Source organism: Ambystoma mexicanum, chromosome 5q (genome assembly GCF_040938575.1).
Source record: "Ambystoma mexicanum isolate Mex_15411 chromosome 5q, UKY_AmexF1_1, whole genome shotgun sequence".
NCBI lineage: Eukaryota > Metazoa > Chordata > Amphibia > Caudata > Ambystomatidae > Ambystoma > Ambystoma mexicanum.
Window position 1 is genome coordinate 157453653 of NC_090933.1, and position 22659 is coordinate 157476311.

Here is a 22659-nt window from a genome sequence, read left to right on the forward strand (position 1 = left end):
CTTCGCACGCTCCGGAGGCCTTCGGCGCTGCATCCCGCATCTGAAAGACAAAAGAAGGTGCGTTTAAAGACATTGGGCAACTTTATTACTCACGTGCCATTACTCCTTCCCACGCCGAATCCAGTGGGTATTCCAGCACCCTTCAGCTTCTCTAAAGCTCCGAACTTGTACCTGCAAGATAAAAGGGACAGTTAGTGCGCATCGTGAAGCAGGCTACAAGCGCTTACTTACGTGCTTCCAGGCGCTTCTATTCCTCACGCGGGTTCGATCCTCAACTCTCATCAGCCCGCCATCCCCCATCGCCGGAACCCTGCAAAACAAGAGATATCATTACAAAAGACCTTTAAGACATTTGAAGTGCCCAGAACTTACCGTTCGTGCAGTTAACGACGGACAGCAGTCCTCTGAGGTCAAGAGGCCTGCACCCTTATCCAGTGAAGAAACTGGTTACGGCACCCTGCCCCGAGGCAGATGGAGAGCTCGGCGTTCACTTACCTAAGGTGAGGGTGTTAACCTTTGGGGTTCTACAGGAGAAGAGAAAGGGAAGAGGAGAGAGGCACCCAATAACCCCAGTTCATTAATCCCATAGTTTCTATCTGCAGACATCTTACTCTTCGAGTCAGACATACAGTGCACAGAGGTCCAGCCCAAAGAGCCAACCGTGTTTTACACATCACCTTTGAAGATACGGCATTCACCCAGTCAAGACCGGTGCCTCTGCGGGAATCAGGTGAGCGTTACAGAACGCAAAGCCTATCGCAAAACTCCCACCCAGGCGCTCTGGAAACCTCGGATACCGACCAGCTAGCCCAGTTACTTGGGGAACTAAGAGCAGAAGTGCATGCAGCCCGTCAGGAAACGAATGCTCTAAGAAGGGAACTGATTATTTCCAAGGAGCGAACAGACGATCTCGCTAGACAATTGCTACAGTCACAAGCCGGACAAACTCCGTTACCCGCATCAGGGGCAAATCTTCCTTCAACATCCTCTACGAACCCAGTGCAGATCAACCTACCTGGGAATGTACCTCTGGCTCCGCCCGAACGATTTTCTGGTGACCCAAAGAGGTTTGCAGTATTTATTAATCAGTGCCGGTTGCACTTCTTATGCCGGCCAGCAGCCTTTCCAACTGATCAAGCTAAGGTAGCTTTCGTGCTTTCGTACCTTAGTGGCAATGCGGCAGACTGGTCGATCCCTCTAGTTAATCAAGATGATCCGGTTCTCCATGATTTTCGAGCTTTTCAGCTCAGTATGGAAAAACTGTTTGCAAGACATTCACAGGGGCAGGCCTTGGACAATGAGCTCCTTTCATTGCGACAGGGTAATCAAGACCTTTTGGCTTATATTGCGTCTTTCAACAGACTGATAGTGGAAACTCGATGGCCTGAGGACAAAAGGATTACGCTGTTTTATAGAGGTCTACGTGGAGAGCTCAAAGATGTGTTAGCCCAAGTAGTGAATCCCCCGCAAGACTGTTCGGACTATATTGACTTCCAAATTGACCACAGACTGCAGAACAGGAAGGCCGATCGTTCCAAGTTTGATGCTCGAGTATTTTCCAAACCACCAACTCCTAGCAAAGGAGTAGACTCCGGGGAACCCATGCAAATAGGGGGCCTGAAAGGACCACTAACACAAAAGGAGCGGGAAAGGAGAAAACAGCTGCAATTATGCCTCTATTGCGGAAACTCGGGGCACTTTCTTCGAGACTGTCCGGTGAAACCAGCCAAGAAGGCAGTAGGAGCTGCAGTTACCAGGGTCACAAACTCTGAGCAGGGAAACAACCTCGCCCGACAAGAATAGAGGTCCTCTTGCCGAGCGTTAAAACCAGTTCCGTGACCTCGCATTTCGTGATACCTATGGTCCTCATTAGCCCTGAACATCCGGATCGATTACATGCGATTGAAGCTTACGTCGACAGCGGTGCCATCGGCAATTATGTGGATCATGAAATGGTTTTGAGGATGAATCTGACTCTTTGTCCAAAGGCTGTAAAGGACGTCATTACTACGGTGGATGGTACAGAGATAGCCTCCGGACCAGTAACGCATACCACCCAAGAAGTGACGCTAGTAAGTGAAGATGGACACCATGAGAAGATCGTGTTCGATGTGATCAAGGCCCCCCAGTTCCAGATTATTCTAGGAATTCCTTGGTTAGAGAAGCACAATCCTCAGATCGATTGGCGAGCAAGAACGGTTCAGTTTCCAGAATGTGTCTCCACTTGTCACCCTCGACCTGGTGTTGCACTGGCAGCAATTTCCTCGGAGGCTCCTCAGTTACCTCCTGAATACCTAGAATTCCAAGATGTTTTCCGGAAGGATCAGGCTAACTCTCTACCTCCTCATAGGTCTTATGACTGCCAGATAGACCTGATACCTGGATCTACTCCTCCTTGTAGTAGAATTTATGCCCTCACCGAGCCTGAGAATCTTCACCTCCGACAATACCTGGATCAATACCTAGCGAATGGGTTTATTCGTCCTTCCAAGCCCCCTGCTTCCTCAGCTTTGTTCTTCGTTCCAAAAAAAGAAGGGGACCTTAGAACTTGTATAGATTATCGCGCCCTGAACCAGATCACCGTTAAGAATAGATATCCGTTACCTTTGATCCCTGAACTCCTGGACCAAGTCAGAAAAGCATGCATATATACAAAGCTGGATCTTAGAGGAGCCTACCACTTGGTACGAGTAAAAGAGGGCGATGAATGGAAGACGGCCTTCCGCACCAAGTATGGGCTATTTGAATATCAGGTCATGCCCTTCGGACTTTGCAATGCCCCGGCCGCCTTTCAATATTTTAAGAACGATGTCCTCAGAGAGCTCATAGATGTGTGTTGTTGTTTACATTGACGACATCCTCGTTTATTCTTCATCGGAAACTGAACATCGGAAACACGTGAAAATGGTCCTCGAGAGATTGCGTCAACACAAACTTTTCGCTAAGTTGGAAAAATGTGTTTTCAACGTGACTGAAGTTGAATTCTTGGGATTCATATTATCCCCTAGCGGAGTGCGTATGGATTCAAAGAAGGTCGATGCAATTCTCAAATGGCCATCGCCATCCTCCGCAAAAGGTGTTCAAAGCATGTTAGGCTTCGCTAACTTTTACCGCAGGTTTATCCCCGAATTCTCTCGAATAGTCCAGCCCATCACCGCCTTGTTAAAGAAAAACAAACGTTTTGAATGGTCTACCGAGGCGGAACAAGCTTTCCAGAATTTGAAGACTAGATTTATCTCTGCACCGATCTTAAAACATCCTCGCCCAGAACTCCCCTACATCGTTGAAACTGATGCTTCGAGCCTTGCCATGGGGGCAGTTCTATCACAAAAGGACCCAGTAACCAATCAGTTGCATCCCGTGGCATTTTGGTCCCGCAAATTCTCGCCTCCTGAAATCAATTACACTATTACTGATAAGGAACTTCTAGCTATCAAGTCCGCCTTTAAGGCTTGGCGGCATTATCTTCTGGGGGCCCGACACACCGTTACTGTGATTACAGATCACCGAAACCTGCAATATTTGAAAACCGCAAAAGCTCAATCCTCTAGGCAACTCCGTTGGGCACTATTCTTTGCCGAGTTTGACTTCATAATTACCTATCGACCTGGTACAAAAAACGGTAAAGCTGATGCCCTTTCTCGGATGGGAGTGGAAGAACATTTGATCAATCCTAAACCTGTACCTATCATTCCCGAACAAAGAATTCTAGGTGTAATCGCCACACAATCCATTGAGGAAGTTAAGGATAAAGCCAGGCTACTGGTAACTCCAGCAGACATACAGAATTGGCATCTGCAGGGAAAGGACTTTACGGTGAAGGACAACCTATTATATTTCCAAGAACGGTTATACCTGCCCAGCACAGATTTACAGAAAAAGGTAATCTGTTGTTATCACGATTCTTTAATGGAAGGACATCCCGGTATGACCAAGACCTCGGAAAAGATCAAGCGCTACTTCTGGTGGCCGTCTTGGAAAAAAGATATCAGAGACTTTATAATGTCCTGTGGAGTATGCGCCCAAAACAAGAGTCAAAAGGAAAAACCAGCCGGCCTCTTACGCCCTATTGACATCCCGCCTCGCCCTTGGCATACGCTTTCTATGGACTTCATCACCGATCTACCTCCATGCTCCGGATACAATACGATCCTAGTAATCGTGGACCTATTCTCCAAGATGGCGCATTTCATTCCACTCAAAGGCTTACCAACAGCAGCAACTCTGGCCCGAGAATTTCTCGAAAACATCGTCCGACTGCACGGTTTTCCTTCAGTTCTAATTTCGGATCGAGGTAGTCAATTTATTTCTCATTTTTGGCGAAGTTGCTGTCGGTCGGCTCAAATTGATGTGAGACTTTCGACCAGCCACCACCCTCAAACCGACGGACAAACCGAGAGGACCAATCAAACTCTGGAACAGTATTTGCGCTGCATGCTACAACAAACTGAAAAAACTTGGAAAGATATCCTTTGGATAGCCGAATATGCCTACAATAACTCTGTCCACTCGGGAACTGGGAAGACCCCGTTTTTTCTTTTATACGGTAGTCACCCTCGAACCTCGGAGTTGGATCCACTCCAAGATCTTGGAACACCAGCAGTAGACCACCTGCATTCTACAATCACCCAAGCCTTTAAGGAAGCCGTTTCTCACCTTCAAAGGGCTAAAGAACAATACAAGAAAGGAGCAGACCAACATCGGAAGGAAGCCCCCCAATATCAAGTAGGAGATCAAGTCTGGTTATCCACCAAATATCTACCTCTAAAAGGACCACGCACATTCAACCCAAGATACCTTGGTCCCTATTCCATCACTACCATAGTAAATCCAGTAGCGGTCAAGTTGGACTTGCCCCCTCACATGAAGATACATCCGGTCTTCCACGTCTCTCTATTAAAACCCGTGCAACCTCAAACCCGACTAACTACATCTCCAAAACCTATTCTAGTTGATGGAGAACTCGAGTTTGAAGTCAAAAGCATCCTGGATTCCAAGATCTCCAAATCTAAACTATTTTACCTGATTGACTGGAAAGGCTACGGTCCCCAACAAAGATCCTGGGAACCTGCAGAATATGTCCACGCGCCTCGTCTAATCAAAAGATTTCATCGAACATTTCCTAACAAGCCCAAACCCCCGGAGAAGCCCGGTTTGGGAGGGGCCTTGAGGGGGGGTGCTGTCATGATCTCTGCTTCCAAAAGATCAGGACTTGCCCGACTCCCTTGGAAGCAGACCCATAACCCCGGTTCCGAGTGCCAGCCAGTCCCAATTGGGACCTTTTGGACCCTGTCCTGGCGCCAGTGGCACCAGGCTCATAAAGATGCCCAGTCCCAGCGCTGGAAGCGCCGGGCTCATAATGCTTGTGTGGACTTACCTGCAGCAGACCATGCTGCTTACTTACCTGCCAGTTGAACCCCTGATCCTCTTCTGTTTGGGACTACTTGTCCTGTTGGGTGGGGCAGGAGCCACTCCCTAGGTTCAGAACACTGGAACTCTTCCGGAAAGCAGGAACTCTTTTCTTAGGCGTGGCTGTGGAAGGAGACACCTAAGCACTACAGGAGGCTATTTAAACCACACCCGATGGATGAATCTTGCTTTGCGTTATTCTGCATTCTCTGCAGCAGAACGCTCATCGTGTCTTCTGCTTCTGATCCTGGGCCTAAGGGAACAAAGGCTTACCATCCTGGAATCCAGTCTTCAGCAGCACCTGTAAAGACAAAGAAAGAACAGGTTAGCACTACGGTCTTCAGTGGCAGCGCATCTCTTACCTGGTCCATTGGCTGTCACCAACGCCTCGCGCTGCATTCCGGCATCTGAAAGACAAAGGCTTACCTACTCTTCGCATGCTCCGGAGGTCTTCGCACTGCATTCCGGCATCTGAAAGACAAAAGCTTACCAGCTCTTCGCACGCTCTGGAGGCCTTCGGCGCTGCATCCCGCATCTGAAAGACAAAAGAAGGTGCGTTTAAAGACATTGGGCAACTTTATTACTCACGTGCCATTACTCCTTCCCACGCCGAATCCAGTGGGTATTCCAGCACCCTTCAGCTTCTATAAAGCTCCGAACTTGTACCTGCAAGATAAAAGGGACAGTTAGTGCGCATCGTGAAGCAGGCTACAAGCGCTTACTTACGTGCTTCCAGGCGCTTCTATTCCTCACGCGGGTTCGATCCTCAACTCTCATCAGCCCGCCATCCGCCATCGCCGGAACCCTGCAAAACAAGAGATATCATTACAAAAGACTTTTAAGACATTTGAAGTCCCCAGAACTTACCGTTCGTGCAGTTAACGACGGACAGCAGTCCTCTGAGGTCAAGAGGCCTGCACCCTTATCCAGTGAAGAAACTGGTTACGGCACCCTGCCCCGAGGCAGATGGAGAGCTTGGCGTTCATTTACCTAAGGTGAGGGTGTTAACCTTTGGGGTTCTACAGGAGAAGAGAAAGGGAAGAGGAGAGAGGCACCCAATAACCCCAGTTCATTAATCCCATATTTTCTATCTGCAGACATCTTACTCTTCGAGTCAGACATACAGTGCACAGAGGTCCAGCCCAAAGAGCCAACCGTGTGTTACACATCACCTTTGAAGATACGGCATTCACCCAGTCAAGACCGGCGCCTCTGCGGGAATCAGGTGAGCGTTACAGTCTGCCACTTCCGTTCAGCAACTCTGCACTTAGATTTCAGGGATGCTAGATCAGAGTCGTACCAGCCGTTGCTCTTGGAGGCAGGTTTTAGGCAGATTCTCATGACGGGGGCAAGGATATCGAGGGTGTTCGAGATGGAGAGGTGCAGGTTAGCAAGGACAGAGTCAGAAGTAGGGGCGGGGGTGAAAGTGTAGGCAAAGGCCACGACTGACACTCGCTTCATTGGTCGAATGACAGCGAAGGAGGCTGGCAGTTCTAGGGGTGGCTCAGATAGAGGGCCAAGGGGTCCAAAGCAGGAGGAGAGAGTGATCAGACCAGGATAGGGGGGTGGTGATTGTGTTGGAGATAGGGATGTAACCAGAGATGAGGGCATCCCGAGTGTGTCCAGCTGAGTGGGTTGAGCCGCAAGGAAGAATAGTGAGAGAGAGGTAGTCACAGAGGACACAAAACTGTGAGGTGGCTAATTCAAGGGAGTTGAGGTGGACATTGAAATGAACAAGGAGGAGGAGTTTGGAGGAAGAGTTCGAGAAGGACCGCCCATTCAGAGAGGAAGAGAGAAATGGGGTTAGGGGGCCTGTAGATGGTAGCAAGGGTGAGAGAGAGAATAGGGGAGAACCCAAGCCTACCGACGAGGCATTCAAAAGAGTAGTAGGATTGTGTAGGTATCATAAAAGCAGGGACCCACTCAGGGAAAATCAAGGCCACTTCACCTCTGGGCCTGTTGGGGTCTCAGTTTGTAGAGGATATTGTAGCCCTTAAGAAGGAGTGTGTCAAGGGCAGTGAACCACGTCTTGATATGGGGCCGAGGACGTCAAGGTCAAAGTCTTCAAGAAGGAGACAGATGTCAGAAGAGTGTTTGACAGCAGAGCGAGCATACAGAGTCACTAAGTGAAGTTTTCACAGGTGGAGGGTGGTGCAGGGGCGTGGTACACCCGTCAGTGGCGGTGGATAGGTGAGTGGAGGTAGGAGAAGTAGCAGGAGAAGAGAGGACGCTAATGAGAGGGCAGGTGCTGGTCAAGGAGGAGAAGAGTAGGTTTAGAACCTTGTGCCATGACGGTGCCATTGTGATGAACATTAATGATGCACCCAGAGGATGAGAAGTATGCCAAGAGTACTTACCATCTAGTGCCGCTATTAATGAGAGAAGAGGAAAAAGGCGAGAGAGTGGAGACCAGTTGGGGAATCCATGGATTAGGGGGAGGGACAGAAAAGAGGATGTTGGTTATTGTCTACCTGAAAGTAGCATTGACATAGGTTTCTGCAATAGGTAGGCCTTTTATAGTGTCCAGAATGGCTTTTTAAAGCTTTTTTCTTCCATACTTTGTGAGAGAGATAGGATAGGTGATAGAATAGCAGTTAGAACAGATCAGGGAGATGGAGAGAGACATGTAGTGGGGGAGAGATGGAGCCAGACAGGAGATGCACAGTCACAAATGTCAGACTTCGCTATTAATTATGGAATAGATGGAAGCTAAGAAAATAGACCATATTCCCCTTTTCAGCATGGCAGCCTATATGTATGTACGTTGCTTTCTCCTTTAGCAGTCTAGCTGTTTTTAGTAATGGCCACCATGACTCCACCCTGTAATCCTTTAAAAGCACACCAAATGTAGCAACCGATGCGTTACTACAAACTTGACTCGTGTATTGCTGCCTGTCTACAGACTTAGTAAGTGTTATTCCATTTTTCTTTCCTCTTCCTGCCCATTCCCTTCTACCTACTTTGTTTTACTCCCTGCAGTTTCACTCTCCTAACGCCTACTCAGCACTGAATGATCCGTGATAGCTAAGGGAATTTAATTTCCCATTTCCGTGTTCCATTACTTTGGAGCCACATTTAACTTTCACCTCCTCTTTAAGTGAATGCAGTGTAAACTTTCACCAGCTCAAGCCGTTCAATTGTCCCGCTTGTTAGAGGAATCTGTGCCAACAAGTATCCCAGTTTCACTGCCGCCTTGTTTCCATACATTGTTGCTCACCGGCGGTTCATACAAAACAGAAGCTCAACTAAGCTTCACTTTCTAAAGACTTCAAAGGCAAATCGAGGTTCAATCCCACAACTCTCGCAGCACTTGCACTTCTTGCAACACGTGCATCAAACCAGTAATTACTGCTTATTTGTCTAGAATTCAGTTACTGCTCAAACAATGATATGATATGATAGTTTATTTATATAGCACCTATACACAATGTGTTTAAAAGCACTTCAAGGCAAGGGAGGGAACAAGGGAAAATACAATGACATTCTTATAGGCCATGAACAGTAAGGATGTAAAATTGACTATCGTACTCGGCCTGACGACATTTCAGATAATGTAGGAGCTAAAACATAGTTAAGGGAGGGGGAGAGTGGGAAGGAAATGGAAACAGACAGGCGACTACCATACTAGGCCTGACGACATTTCTGGTAGAGCCTGAGGAAAACAAAAGGTGAGGGAGAGGGGTGCAGAAAGGGGGGTAGGAACAGAACAAGCGACTGTCGTACTAGGCCTGATGACATTTCAGATAGTGCTGGAGGGGTGGAGGAGAAACAATTAAGGGATGGGGGAGGAGACAGACGAGGTTGCTATCCTACTAGTTCAAGGGACAATTCTGATAGAGTACGTGCATAGAGGAAAGTAAGGGGACGAGGGGTGGAGTTATGAAAAGGGAGAACGGGAGAGGAGGAGAGAACAGAGTAAGCAGTCAAAAAGAGTGGAGAAGCAAGAGGGTAGAGCAAATTCAATTGCAGAAGTCAGTAGTAACACATAATGTTGCAAGCCAGGATACAAGATGAAGATGGGAACAGCATGATTCAGGGCCACCATGAGTACAAGATGCAAAGGAAGTCCAGCATGAGTTGAGAAAGGGTGAAGCACTGTGAATCAATGAAGTCCATAAAAGTCAAATCCAGCATTGGCCACAAGACGGTGATGGTGAAACCAGAAGGTATCAGGACAGAGGCTGGAGGGGGGCAGGGGGAAGGGGGAACAGGGTAGAAGAATCCAGCAAAACCGGCAACCCTGTATGTGAGAAGGGGGGGCACAAGGGAACATCACGAGGGGGGCCAGAGTGGGTGTGGATGGCCTGTGGGGACAGACGGAGTAAACCCATGTTGGTGCATGCTTACCTGCTGTCTGAGCAGGAGTTCGGGCCCTGGGTCCTCCTGGTCCGAATAGGTCCAAACAGGAATTGCCCTTTTCTTCGTCTGCCCTTCACTTCAGCCGCCCGGGGGAGAGACGCCCTTGATCTAAGTGTTAAGAGCAGGAAGGAAGAGGCAAGGCAAAGAAGGTGGGTGGAACTTATGCACCTGCTCCCCATCTGCAAAGGAAAAGAGGCTGGAGGGCTTCTTAAGTAAGGAAAAGGAGTGGCAACTTGGATGGCACCAGGTGGGCGGGGCTTAGGCCAGGTGACCAAGATCCACTTACACCTGCTCCCCATCTGCAAAGGAATCTCTTTACTCTTTTTCTACACTCCTCTAGTTAGTAAACCCATTGCCAACCTATGCCGCCCTGTGTCCGATAAAGTCAGCTGCTACCGTCTCTCTTGATATCTTTTGCTGGAAACTATCTCACAACCATCACATGGTTTTCTTCCCCAAGAGGGTTTCACCTTTTTTACCTCTGCCCCAGTCATTTGTTCTCGGGCCAGAGATGAAATTAGGAAGGCTCCCCTCTTGCCAACAGCTTCTTGCCGGCAGGTAAGGGTTCTGTGAACCACTGATTCTCTTAATGATGTTAAAGTCATAACAACGAATAACTCACCCTGGCAACCTAGCAGGCCCAGAAGGAGGAGGTGCTTTAAACAAAATATGCACTGGGTAGCAGAGATTTGTAAACCGCCCAGACTGGGTGAGTGCTAAAATGGAGCACAAAACATGCACTGTGCTGGTTCAAAGGCACAGAAGATTTAGGTAACAAGGAGTGCAGAGACTACAGAGGTGAAAAGGGCAACAGAAGGTGGTACCAGAAAGGCATGGTGGAGTGCACCAATAATAAAGAACACCAAGATTTGAAACTAATGCACACATGGAGGAAGGTGTGTGCAGTGGTCAATCATGGGTAGCAGGTGAACTCAGGCTGCAGTGTAAAGGTGCGAAAGTACTTTCCTGCGCGTGTGTGGTGCTGAAGTGCAGGAATTCTGGCAGAGGACAGGAACCAGCAGCACTCGGTAGAAGTGGCCAGAGGCTCATTGAAGAAAGTGGGGGGACAGCAATCAGCCGATGTGGTAACCAATGAGGGTGAATGATGGGAGGCGCTTACCCGGCCCTTGGAGAGGAAGTCATTGCAGGTGGGACTCAGTACTGTTGTGGTGTGCCCCTCTGCGATCCTCACAGGCCTGGACACGTCCAGAAGGGGGGCTTTAGTGGTGGGCTTTCGTCAGGGTCCGGCTCAGCCTGCCATCTCCCTGATTAATTTTAAGGCTGAAAGGCTGGCCAATCAGGGGAGAGGCGAGGCGGGCTGGTGAAGCACTTTCTTGTGGCACATGGCATTGGGCATGTTTGAAGAAAGTAAAGCCACACGGAGTGAAACAGCTCCACTGGGCTGCTATATTGCTAATGCAGCAATGCTCTGTAGAGGGGCCTCAGCCCAATACGAAAAAATGATGATGGCATGAGGGACACCCGAATTCAAACAAAGCCCAGATGGGCTTACCTGCGAACCGTTGCAGGGCAATGCTGGAGGGTAGAATGTCTTGTGGTCTCATGGAGGCTAGAGGAGCTGCAGACTGTCGAGTTGCTGGTGCAAAGTGAGGCAAGGAGCAGCCAAGGCTAGGGCAAGGTTAAGCATTTATTGCAAATATCTGCAACCCATTGTCGCAGGTTAAAATTCCTGCAAGACAATTAAACTCTTTATCCTTCAAAAGTTGGTAAAATAAGTATTATTAAACTAACGAGTATTAACATTGATTAATGCAGTGCTTTGAAATAGGATTTAATCCGGCAAATAGTGGTATTTTATTTTATCTATATGCTTGTATCGCGCCGAAAGCCCGTGGGCATCAGGGCATGTACAAAAAGTGATATTATTTTATCACCATGACGCCTTTCATTCTTTGTGGCTGCTGTACAGTCCGTGTCAATGAATTGTAATCTCTAATTTTATTTGCTAGATAAATAAAATTTCACCTTTTTTATTGTATACTATGTTTATGGTAACTAAAAAATCTTTTAATGTCACTTCTGTTATTTTCTAAATACCAGGGTGCTTGCTGTACATACCTTTTTTTCCAGTGGCTCAGCTGGAACTGGTTGCTACATATACTTCAATGTGAAATTGAAATGAGGATCCTCTAATCATAGCCCTCAAGTGGCCATTTTTTGGAGGGTCTATGAGGATTTGGATTTATTTATAGATGAATTACCCTACATTCAGCCCTTAGTTGGCGTGACCCTTCAAAACATTCGTTCAGCCCAATGCCCATACCTAGGAACTTGTGGATTGGCCTCGCTGTGAGATTAGTCTGTGAGTGAATGATTGTATATACATGAACAGGTGGCATCTGGGTTGATTGAGGAGAGGCGCTTGTCATCCCTCTGTTCACCCAAGATGTATAGTTTATTTCAAGAGACCCAGTTTCCATACACAGTCTCGCACCTGTGCCTGTGATCCTGCGATGTGATCAAAATCCCTGTGACTCATTCCAACCCCAACTGTGGCATAGATGAGATTTGTAATTGAAATGTTTTGATGCTTTTGCAGTTAAAAACTGTGTTGGACCACACAGCAGTGAAGTGCACATGCCACTTCATTGAATGCGCTGTGCTAGAGTTCGCAAAGACAGTGTTCTGCTGGGCATGAATGCTTTTTCAGTGCAAGTGGGTAATGGTAACGATAAAGGTTAAGCAGTCATGATTTTGCTTGTAGATAACGAAAATGTTACCTTATTTTTATAGTATATTCTGGTGAAGATAAGTGCAGCCTGTTCATTATTTCAAGTGTGAACATTTACACACTTTTTTCCCCAATTGCTTGGTTCATGGGCTCACCTCTGGCTTGGCTCTCCCTATACATTTCTTCCCTTGCTTGCCTCTGATAGAAATGTGGGTTTTAATTATTGGTTCAGTGCCCATCCCTCCAGGTCTTCGATGCATACATACATTTCCTGATGCATCTTTTGACACAGTAGCTTTTGAATATACTCCTCAATGTGCTGCCAATCTAGTCAAGGTATTGAAAAATAATGTATTCTAGGAGATTGTTCTCCTTGACATTGGAAATGTAAACATTTTAATAGCGCAAACATACTTAGTGCGATTTTGTATTCTCGTTTCATAGTGAAGGTCTTGAAGCGGCAATGGAAAGGACAGAATTCACTTTGATTTGCTAGTTTGCATGCTGCAATTTGTGGGTGTGGTGGTTGGAGATGTATCTATGGCAGAGAGGTTTGAGTTTATTTGTTAGGTAGGTGAAGAGCGCATTGTGTGTGATACATGCTAGCTAGAACGGAGCTCTAGCTTCTACGTCAGGCTTCCTCCTTCACACTTGCAGCACCACACCTTTGTATATTTAGGCTCTGTGACAAATCTGGACAATTCACCTCTTCTCCCCAGTGGGGACACCACCCACCCCAGTGAGGCTAGGGAGGTGAGCCTGCTCCACAAGACCCTCCCTAGAGGTCTTTGAAGTGGGACCTCACTGGGAGTGACTCCCCTTTCGGGGACAAGTTACTCCCAGTCCAATGAGTACCTCCCCTAATGGACTACATTGTCTGCCTACATGGGACTTGAACACACTGTGTGTTCTCATATTTCGACTACAAGTGCCAGTGATCCTCCTTCCACCCCGTTGGCTTCAGGTAATGCTGGGTTTCATCTGAACGCTGCTGTCGAGGTTGAATGACACACCCTTTTTCAATTGTAATAACATACTTAAACATAGTAAGAAATGTGAAATGGAGAGAGACCTCCTACAGAGGGAGGAGAATAATTGCTACACAGAGTGAAGCCTCTGTATAGACGTCCTGGAGGGACAGAGCAACACCAAGCTGATGAGCCAGTGGTGGGTGAAGCAAGACCCGCTTGCTGGAGGCTACGAGGCGGGTGCACTAAGAGACTCCAGTGAGGAGTGGAACGAAGAATGCAAGAAAACAGTCTTCCCTAGTGACGTGACCACTAGAGAACAGTGGTGGTCCTGGCACCCGGCAACAGATGCCGAGACCAAGGGAAGGAAAGGAGCCCTGGTCCTCGAGCTCCACATGGCGAGTGTCTTTGCCGACGAGACGAGTACCGACAGGGAAGCTAACACTCCCCATGTGTGGACGCCAATGTGGGCTATAAACTGTAAGTGATTTCAATCCAGCACTCCAATTAAGTCAATGCCTAGTATGGGATGCCCAATGGAAACCCTTATTTATATATTTTTATGTCAAAAGTTCTTTTAATTCTGGATGATGTACCCTTATATAACACCCCTCTCTTTGAATTCCCCCGGTCTCACTGAACCAAGAAATAGGTTTGTTTTGCAAATTAAAAGATGTATTTGAAGAATTGAACAATATATAGATTACACGTTTATAAATATGAATATCACACTTATGAATATTTATGCAATGATCAGCAATGGGTAATATTACAATATCAACAATCTCTTTAATCAATTGGGAGTAGGAATAGGAAGAATCATGTAGCAGATAATACCTTGTATGGTTCAAGGAAATGCAATGATAGGAAAGAATGCAACACAGAAATAAGACTTGATATGACTTCAATCAAAAGGCAATAAGATCCCTCTTTCCCTCGTTACTACTCGCTCCCCCCTTATATGCAAGATAGAGATATGGAATGAGGGCAGACAGGTTTCAGGAATAACAATCAAAAATGCAGTTCAATCCCAATTCCCCCAGCAAGCTTAGAGAGAACAGGAATGATTTTAAAAAGGTCAATTGCTTTTAAATGTGGTTTGAATTGAATGGGAAAAATGCTAAAAATGATTTTAATTCGCTAAATTGAATTCAGAACAAGTGAGGGTTGCTTTGGATAAGTTCAGGGAAACACTATCAATGATTATAGAATGATTAGCAGATGGAAAACGAAATACAGAAGTTGAAAACAAGAAATAGCTGTTTTTTATATGGAGTGAAATTGATCCAAATGCGAAATCGCGGCAACTTTTCGGAAAATGTTGTTTTGGGTTTGTTCGAAAGCTGAGGATGTTAGCTTCAGAATGACATTTGAATTTCGTTCCTAGCACGTACGATTCAAAAGTTAGAGGTTTTAGTGAAGGTTGATTTTTATCAAAAAGGGTCAAGATTTCAAATGAAATTTGCGCTTTGAATTGGCTTACACTAACAATTCTCACAGGATTAGATGGATGAGAACGGATTCAGAATGGACAAAAGAGATTCTACAATGCAGTCTGGATATGTTGGAATGGGTTTGATGGATTACTTTAAACTAAGAGATGACTATGGACAGTTCTACGCTAAATACTCACAACTCTGGTTTTGGAATGGAATGGGCCCGCCCAAGATCTGGTCAAGGGTTTGGACTTCACTCGGCACTCTGGTCTGCACGGCCTCTTGGACTGGGTCTGACGGTTTGGTTCTGGGTACAGCTCTGCTGGACTGATCTGGATCTTGGGTTCTAGCAAAGGTTGTTGGCCAGAAGCAGCAAACAGCTCAGCCAGGCTGTTGAATGGATTAGGCCCTATGGAAGTTTAGGGGTTAAATCAGGTTTGCAAGATTTTTAAAGGCCTGCTGAAAAGGGTTCAGCTTTTTGGATTGGGCCTCTGCTTCAGGGTTCTGGAGTCTGGATGCAGGTTCTAGAGTCTGGATCTAGGTTCTGGAGTCTGGATCTGCCTGCAGGGTGCTTCGCCAGTGGATCAGTTGATGAGTGAAAGTGTGTGTCTCTTGCCTGTCCTCAGCAGTCCCTATTTATCCATTTTCCAAAGTGGGTGGGGAGGCTGATGTCTATACCCAACCCTCTAAGGATCTGATATGTCAGAGAAATCCCTGTCCCCTGATTTTAGAAAGGAACAGTGTGTCATGATGTGTCAGAGTGATGCTGCCATTTATAATCTAGGGAAGAACCTCCCCTTTGCTTTTACCCAGAAAATCTATTTTTCTGAAAAAAACATATTTTCAATATGCACAACTTGTTAATAATACATAATTACATGACAGATTGACTAAGGTACGTTTCTATCCAAATCTTATCTACGAGTTTTGGTTCATAAATGACAGCTTTTCGCACTTTTGGTTGGTTACACATTTTCGGATCTGTACGATCTTTTACACATAAATGCACATACCCTCTGGGCATATTCCTGTAATTTTTCATGTTCCTAGCATAATCACAATAGCTACAATATGAAACATTTTGTGGTTCAGTCTCTGAATGTCGCACAGATTCCAGATTAGTTTTAAACTGTGAGTGAATTTTTCATTTTAATAATCTCTAAATTTCATATTTTTGTCAGTTTGGTACAATATTTTATAAGTCTTTTCCTTAAACATATATTTAGTCCAATTTCAAATCCACATTTTCAGTCTGGCCCAACTCCAAAGCTTGGCTGAGTCAGAGAGTCACATGGCTTGTCTTCCTGCCAGGGCAGTTGATGTCAGACACACCCGAATTAGCATTTTCATTCAGCTCAAGGACTCCATTGTCTCTTTCCCAGAGCCACGTGCCAGAGTTCCCCTCCCATTTCCTTTCACACTTGCCTGTCAGATCCTCAGCAGAGCACAGGAGAAAAGATTCCTTTGTTTAGGGAGGAGGTGTGGAATGTGTTTGAAGCTCAGTGTGGGAAACCTCTTGGAAGTTTAGCTGAATCAGGTTACCTTATAGTCAATTTTAACATTGTCCCTTGCGCAAAATTACAGTTAGAAAGTTAAAATAAGCAAACATATCTTCAATTCCAGTCTTTTTCAACATGAAAATCAATGTGTGGCACCCTATGTTGCATTTGATGGAATTCCCTCTTTTGGTATATTTAGCTTTTGAGACACAGTTTCTCCTGTCAGATTTAGAAATCGCCAGCGTCTGACAGAGGCGAGTAACGGTATTGCACCCATTTTTGACAGATTTCTTTCCAGCAACCATCTTCAAAAGTGGACTTTGTTCTGATAACGAATACTCCTGCTGACGTTATATTTATGTGGATTCTTGAAGTAGAATGATGTTTAACACCCAACAGGAGGTTGGATGTTTTGGGTGGTTTGTGGGCCATGATTTTTGCAAATTTGACAAACAAGAAAAAACAGATTTTCACACAGCTCTGTGTTTCTTTTGCAATCAGCCTTGCTCTCTGGGCAGCCAAGTGATGGGTTTTGGCAGTGGTCTCCTGTGTTATCACTGACATAGGCAAAAGAAGGATGGCAGCCTATTTTTCAGATTTTTGCTGCGCCCTTATGGATGATTTTTAGCAAGCAAAATGCTCTCCAGCGGCCATTCTGATGTTCCTGATGCAAGCAGCGCACAGGAATGTTGCAGGGCCTGGACTAGTGGGTTGAAACATCCCACAAAACAAGGGTTTCAAAGGTTGCTGAAACGACAGAGGTATGAGAGTCTGAGAAAATGGAGCAGGTACACGACCCAGGTAGACCAGAGTGAATGAGATACGAACAGTGTATATCAAGGCTGGGGAAGCCACCAACTGTATGAAAACCAAACTGGTAAACACTGTATGAGAAAAGGAGTGAATGGGATACATGTGCTTTATGTGAAGGCTGCGAAAGCCTACAAGGATTTGAGAAATTGATAAAGGGGGACAGACATATGTCCTACATGGAAAAGGTTGAATGGAGTGTGAATGCTTTGCAACAAGGCTAGCCAAGCCATCTAGGTAACGGGAACCTGCAATAACTGAGCGGGCAAAAGCCCTGTTTTTATGAATTGGACTGAGAACCAATAACCCTACCAAAGTGTCACATGGCTTTGTTGAGTGCCAATGCCACAATGGTGGGAAACTGAGAAGTGTGTGTAAAATGATCCCGGAGGTATTTGACCGCTGTTAAAGAGCTAATAGATGAAGAATTAGTCTTTTCCCAAAGTGGAGGAGATAAACAATCCAGAAGATATTTGTGGTTTTAATCATCAAACTCTATAAAGAAGACTGTGAACTGTGTAAAGACATTCTAAAGGAAATCTGAGACTGATGATGTAATCTACGAGTTGGGCCAAGCAGAAACCTATTGCGTGCCATTGTGCAAGCCTCCCTATGAGGAATTTGGACTGCAGACTCTTTATTTTTGGACTTTGACAAGCACCCTTAGTTTTTATTTTAGATGCTACGGAACTTCCCTTATAGCGATAAGGCCAGATAGGCATTTTTCTTTTAATTTAAATAAATAACATTGAAACATGAAATATTGTAGTCCGAGTCCTCCTTCTGGTTTGCCACAGCTCTGTGTTGAAAGATTTGTGGTTGGGTTGTCACATTTAGGGAGACAGTCCAGTACAAAGTTTTCATAGTTATGCCGTCCCGGTAGTAAGGGCATCCTACAAGGGAGATCTGACCTAGACATTATCTGGACTTTTGAATGACAAAGTAAGAATTTCGTTCCCCTCCTGATATAAAAAATGCAAGTCAAGGTTGGCACCTCACCTATTGGATGATGGGTGTACACGTTGAAATAACTGAAGTGCACAAAGTTATTGTTTACTTTCTTTGGCTATGTTGGACTGTTCTGCTTCCGTTCATGCTGAAAAATAGATGGGTTGTGTGGTGAAGTGACGCTTAACCACTCTTGGTTGGGTAATGTGGGGGTCTCCTTTCAGTTGGGGGATACCCATGAGATGGTAGAGTTGCAACCGTGAGGATGGGGGAAACATGCACCCAAAACGCCTTTAGTTTTAAAGTCCAAAAGTGGGAAATCCACCATGTTGAAATCCCACCCCCAAAAATCGCAAGTTCCCAGGGAAGAAAACCCGGGCTGGATTCAAGATATTTTAAATATGACATGACATCAGAAGGTGAGGCAGGAGAATTGTATAGCACCCAGAAGGCCCCCTCAGAATAGCAAGCCCCTATGTTGGAATAATGGGGCTCCAGTTTCAGGGTTTGAGGTTCTGCCTCAGGAGTTTGTAGTACCTCACAAGGAAACACATGGGCTCATCCCAAAGGGCAGGGAGTCTCAGGAGGATGTGCTGGAAGACTGTAGAGGCCACATAGATCCAATAAATTGAACAGTGGAAGCAGGAAAACCGGATCCACTATGTAAAGCACAGCACACCACAGCATCTTGTGCAGACTCACCATTTTGGTTCCAACTGCATCCAAGATGGCCACAAGACTTCTACTAGCATAGGAATAGAGGAAGGAGTAGATTCTAAGTGCTTCAATGGGAGTAATGGAGACAGAAAGGGAGGACTGGGAGTGAGCAGGCTCCACCAGCCCAGATGTCAATCAGAGGACGATGACTCGGCAGGTTCAACTTGGCCCCTTTCCTCCATCACACTCTCCACCTGTGGCATCCCTTAGGGTTCTCTCCTCTCGCCGTGGCTCTTCAACATATACCTATCCCCTCTAACCCATTGGATCTCTGCTTTCTCTCCTCACTTCCAGTGTTATGCAGATGACACACAACTCTCCTTCAAGCTTCCCTCCTGTCTCCTCTTCCTTTTTCTTTTTTTAAACAATTTTAATTAATTTTGAATTTAACCAAAACAACATACACTTTATCAACAATCAACCTATACACATTCAATAACATCACAACTTCCCAACCCTCCCCACAACCCCCCCCCTCCCCACCCTGGCCTACACCACACCCTTTATACCCCCCACTCTTCACCTATGCCATCATGTTCCTTCTCTCTAATTCCGGACTGTTTGACTGCTATTCAGGCATGGTGTGCTGCTAACAATCTCTGCCTTAATGCCAGTAAAACTGAGATCCTTCTCATTGGAACCCCTGCTCCCTCCTTCTCTCCTACTCTCTGGTCTCCCTCAATGGATCCCCTCCCCTCAACCTCTTTGAGGCAAAAAACCTTGGTGTCATTTTCGACTGCTCGCTCTCCTTCTCTCCTCACATCATGGACCTTGCCAAGAAGGCCAACTTTCTGCTGCTCCTTCTCAGAGGCATTCTCCCTTTCCTCACCTTCCTTCAGAAACTCAATGTCTCCAGAGATCTGGTCCTCTTTGGGCTGGATTACTGCTACAGCCTTTTCCTCAATCTGCCTAAATCCTCCCTTCACCCCCTTTAGCTCATCCAGAATAGGACTGCGAGACTTCTCCTTGGACTCAAGCCCATAGACCGCATCTCTTCAGCCCTAAAATCTCCACTGGCTTCCGATTGTTGCAAGGATCAAGTTAAAGACCCTCTGCATCATACACAAGGCTTTATGGGGCCCTGCTACATCCAACTCGGTCTCCTTAAATACCTCCCTGCTAGGGCCCTTCGGTCTTCTAGCTCCAACTCTCTGCAGATCAGGTGCTTTTCCAAGCAGAGATTGAGGGTAGATCCCTCTCTTCTGCTGGAGCCTCCCTCTGGAATTGCCTCCTTGACCTTCTCAGGCTTGAGCTGGATCTCCTTAAGTTCCAGAAGCTTCTCAAGACCCTCCTTTTCTCTTCTTCCTTCCCTCTCCCCTGCTAATGTCCCCCTCTGTCGCATTTTGACGGGCTGCCTGGTCCCTTTGGAGTCAAACAGGGCACCATCCCCTCCTCAGTTCATCATAAACAGGGGGAATTACTCCCTTCCCCATGTCTTCTTTCCATCCGGCATCACGCCTATAACACCCAAGTCTGGTTTGAGCTCTTTGATTTTGCCCCCTTGGTTCACTTCCCTTCTAAGTACTGCCATTCGGAAGATGACTTGTATTTTTATCGTGCTCTCTGCCGGTGGGGTCCTCTGACGATTTGTGGTCATGGGGCTGCCACCAACCCGAGAAAGACATCCTTGTATGGAAAAGTGACACCCTCTCACATTGGGGCCCTTGTGGTCAGTGGTTTTGGTACTATCACTGAAACGAGGAAGACTTCCTCTCATGTAAAATTCACTTGTACTTCCTTTGAAATTAGGGGATTGGTGCCTGCCCCTGTTTTCCCTTGTGTTGTTACTCGGTTGCCAGGACCCTTTCGTGCACCCACCGGTCTGCCTGCTCTCTCCTGTACCTTCTGGGATCTTCCCGCTGGGCTCTGGTCTCTCCTGCAGTCTGCACTGGCCTTGTCTCGGTCTTCAGCGGCTTCTGGGTCGCTATAGCGTCTATGCCGCCTTTGGCTCCTTGCAGTATCAGCACCTGTTACGCACTGCATGGTCCACCTCCTCCTGGAGGCCATGCTACTGCCTCGCCAACTTCTTGCAGGGTCTTGTTTCAGACCTGCTAGAGACGCATCTCCTCCTGCGATGTGTTCACGGTCTACAGCCCTTTTGAATCTCCTGCGCAAGGCTAGAAAGCTCCTCTGAGTTCACAGAAGTGCTCCTCCTGCATCTGTGAACCCTCTTTGTGTCAGTACCTGCCTCCCAGGTATTCTTCTTCATCTCAGTACTGGAGTCCGTAAATGGTATAATGCCACAATAGAGATTGGAAGTGCCTGCAAGTGGCGGTTGGCTAAAAGTGGTAAAGAGCTTGAGAAGGTTAGGTTAAGGATGTTGTTCCTAATTATACCCAGGTGTTTGTCCTTCTCCTTGGGGAGAGGATGGGGGTCCCTCCCAATGAAATCCTGCATTGTACCACCCTGAGGGGACAATCGGGTAGCCACCTCACCTGCCTGATCGCATGGAAAGGGGCTCCCCCCTCAGGGAGAAGTGACGAGATCTGATGAATCATCATAGTGTCCACTGCATTATACATTTGCTCTGTTGCAGTTTGAGAAATGGTTGCTGTAGGCTGGATGCACACGTGCCCCATTTGGAATTTGTATCTTCGAAAGTCATAACTGGGCCTAAGGTACCAGTGGCAATTGCCAATTAAACATACTTTTGAAGTAGCCTCCAAAATACTTAATGGTATGCCTGATTTAGAGTGCGATATCAGGGTGCCTAATGAGTAAATAATTGTTCTCCTACTGTTATTCCTTTGATTTTAGGCAAAGTCGGGGCTATGTTACCCCATCAGTTTGCGCAAGAGGGTATGTATCTTACTATCTTATATTTGACACACTTGGGTGTTACCATAATCTGCCTTCTGTGTTAATGTGGGGCTTTTCAACTGGGTCTGTAATATGCTCTTCTCTGGGTGCTGGTGGATGTTCTACCTTCTAATTAAAGATCATCTGTAAATATTGTATTGGTTTCTTCAAAGTGTCAGCATACGTGTGACATTGGCTATGAAATAATTCATGCCATCGGGTCCAACAAACACAGATCTAAATTGTTAATGGTTTACTGAATATATTTTCTCAATTTCTTGACTTTGTCACAATGCTGAATCTGCCAAGGACTTTGGGGTTCAAACCCTGCGTGGATTGCAGGCGCCAGATGTCTGTTTCAGACCCACACCGCATTTGCGTTTACTGCCTTGTTGAAATCCATGGCGTCCAGGACTCTCGGTTGTGCAAATTGATGCACCCGAATGCGCTTTGAGACACTTTTCACCTTACACCACAAGGAGAAAGGTAATGAGCAAGCCAATTCGATGTCGCTGGGTGCACAGGGGAAGGTTACCCTGTCTGGAAGGACAAAAAGAAGCACCACTAGAGGTCGAGATCCCCCATTAGTTCTTGAAGGCATCATTCTTCTTAGTCATGGAAAAAGAGGAACCACCACTCCAATGTTTACGGAGAGGAAGAGGCCCTGCAGGTACCTGTTTCCAAACAGTACTCTACTGCAGAAGAATAGGAGGTGTACAGACTGAAGATGCTCGACATCTCCGCCATGGCGGTGGCGGCTCTGTCCCGACGCCTGCCGCCATGACTTCGGGCAAGCCTGCTGATTCCAACTTGCTTAGCTGAGCTGGCCGGGAATCCGCAAACAGGCATGACAAGGTCATGGAAAAGGGGCACACTATTCCGTCTCTGGATATCAGACCCCTGACTTCGGTTCCCTCTTTAGCAGTTCTGTTGGTGCCGACCGACACCGGCAACACCGAAGTCATGAGAGCATTCCTCCCGCTCCCCAGAAAGGCATAGATGTCCCATTTAGAGGACATTTA

The 22659-nt window shown here is 46.5% G+C and overlaps 1 protein-coding gene across 25 annotated transcripts in view; it reads left to right on the plus strand.

The window, feature by feature from the left end:
- The window catches only part of EPB41L3 (erythrocyte membrane protein band 4.1 like 3), a 971190-nt gene that overhangs the window by 335085 nt on the left and 613446 nt on the right, over positions 1 to 22659 (plus strand). The gene's annotated exons all lie outside the window — the stretch shown is intronic.